Genomic DNA, 2,500 nt, shown 5'->3' on the forward strand with positions numbered 1-2,500 from the left:
CATTAAACTTCTGACCTCCGTAGGCCCTTCATAATGTCAATAAAACCGTCTATATCATACCGAAAACTCATGGTAAAAACGCGTCATGGTACAGAATGGATCAACTGTAAAAAAGGAACTGAAATATACAAATAAAAATGAAAAGAAGACAAAAAAAAAAAAGGAAAAAAAAGGCCTCGTGTTTGCTATTCTCTGTCATTTCCAGTTTTTATTCCCACCTTTGTCCAGATGTCCCCTCATATAAAAAAAGATTAAAAAAGTCGAAGCCAGAAGAAGCTCCACAAATTAGCATAAAGGTGAAAGTTCAGGATGACATACCTGAAGTTGCACCTGTGGCGTAATTAGTCCTTGTCAACACCTGGGAGTCCACACAGCAGGGAACTCCTATCTGTGGAAGAGAAAACAGAAATAAATGCACACACACTCCTCAAACACTCCAGGGAAAGGAAAAAGAATAGGACAACACAAGAAATAAAGGAAAAAATGACAACACAGAAATACACTCAGTCCTTACACAGACCAGGAATGTAGAAATAGATTAATAGAACACAGAAATAAATACATTCAGTCCTCACACACACCAGAAACAAAGAAAATAATTAAAGAATACAGAAATACACTCAGTCCTCATATATACCTACCGGAAATATAGAAATGGATTAATAGAATACAGAAATAGATACACTCACTTCTCAAGCACACAAGAAGCAAAGAAAATCAAAATAAAACACAGAAATAAATACACTGACACCACTAACACACCAGAAAGAGAGAGACATAGACTAACAGAAGACACAAATAAACGCAAATTAAACACGAAAGACAAAAACAAAAATAAATAAAAGAACACATAAATAGATACACAAAACTCCATCAACACACCAGCAAAAAAAAAAAAAAAAAAACAATGAAAGAAAAGAGAGAAAAATAAAAACACGAGGAATATTCAGTATAAGGTCAGGTCTGGTGTTCACTTGACCTTTAAAACAAGAGGAGAGGAGAACAGTAATCATTTTTATTCCTGAAATTAAGAAAGAATAAAAGAAAAGACTCGATATTAATTCAAAAGTTATATTCAAACAAGCGTAAATGAAAACACAAATAAAGAAAAATTGTTGCATTCGTCAGAGAAGTTAGAGAGAGAGAGAGAGAGAGAGAGAGAGAGAGAGAGAGAGAGAGAGAGAGAGAGAGAGAGAGAGAGAGAGAGAGAAGGGAAGCCAATTAATATTCAGTACAAACTCAAAGGACGAACTCAAACGAAACTACTAAATTAATGACTCAATAAATAAATAAATAAATAAATAAATAAATAAATAAATAAATAAATAAATAAATAAAAACTAAACTAAATCAAAACGCAACAAATAAAAAAAAAACAAAAAACTAAAGAAAAAAAAGAAAAGAAATAAAAAGAATCAAAAGGAAAAAAAAGGAAAAAAAAGGAAAGAAAACCACAAATCTCACCACTAGAGAAGGGGAAAAAAAATCACTTCACAAAACGAGAAGGAAAATAATAGGAACCAAACGACTCACAGACAACTATCATGAAAAAACCCAATAAAAAAAACAACAAAATCACATCAGAGAGAGAGAGAGAGAGAGAGAGAGAGAGAGAGAGAGAGAGAGAGAGAGAGAGAGAGAGAGAGTTGACAAGCATTTTACACATTCCCCATCATTTTGCCTCAAGTTACTAAACACTAAAACGCTGCTCTTTCAAACAGGATCATTTTCAAAGGCCTGAGATCATTAGCCACTCTCTCAACAGTGTTTTCCTCCACTCAATGTGCAGAAGCTTGTTAAACCATCACTGGAATCATGAAAACTCTCTTCAAAACACGAAAAAAAAAAAACTTGAAAACACCTTTGCAAAATCACGTTACACACACAACACACACACACACACACACAGTCTCTCTCTCTCTCTTACTCTCTTCTTCACTACCTCCGCTCATCACAGTAACTTTAATTAAGACCTGCTGGAAGTTGACTGAGATTACACGCAGAAATGTTGGGAATGTTTGAGAATACTAGTGCTCTGAGTCTTTAGCAAGCTGGACACGAGAGGACGGGACAGTCAATGAGGAATGAAATAAATACTAACTTTTTTTTTTCACCAATTAAAGACTTACTGGATTTTAAACTTGGTGCATTGGGTTGCCTCTGGTTACATGTATACTTGTATGAATGATTGGTAGTGTCAGGAGGGAGAGGGAGAAGCAAGGGAGGAAAAGGATGATTAAGGGAAGGAAAGGCGAGAAATGGGAGAATGAATGAACTGGATATGGAGGAAAAGGGAAGTAAAGTGAGAGGGAGGAGGAGTAAGGGAAGGAAAAATGGGTGAAAAAAAGAGAAATGAGAGAAAGAAAGGGGTGACTATAGAAAACAGGAGGAGGAATGAAGGATACGTAGGAAATGAACAAGGAAGAGAGAGAGAGAGAGAGAGAGAGAGAGAGAGAGAGAGAGAGAGAGAGAGAGAGAGAGAGAGAGAGAGAGTTGAAGG

The 2,500-nt window shown here is 35.6% G+C and overlaps 1 protein-coding gene across 1 annotated transcript in view; it reads right to left on the reverse strand.

Moving 5' to 3' along the window:
* LOC123503214 (putative polypeptide N-acetylgalactosaminyltransferase 9) overlaps positions 1-2,500 on the reverse strand; it is a 392,243-nt gene that overhangs the window by 136,879 nt on the left and 252,864 nt on the right. The window contains exon 2 of the mRNA XM_045252763.1: positions 319-388. The gene's annotated coding sequence lies outside the window, so the exon portion shown is untranslated. The remainder of the gene's footprint in view (positions 1-318; positions 389-2,500) is intronic.

This window comes from Portunus trituberculatus, chromosome 13 (assembly GCF_017591435.1).
Source record: "Portunus trituberculatus isolate SZX2019 chromosome 13, ASM1759143v1, whole genome shotgun sequence".
In the NCBI taxonomy this organism is placed as follows: domain Eukaryota; kingdom Metazoa; phylum Arthropoda; class Malacostraca; order Decapoda; family Portunidae; genus Portunus; species Portunus trituberculatus.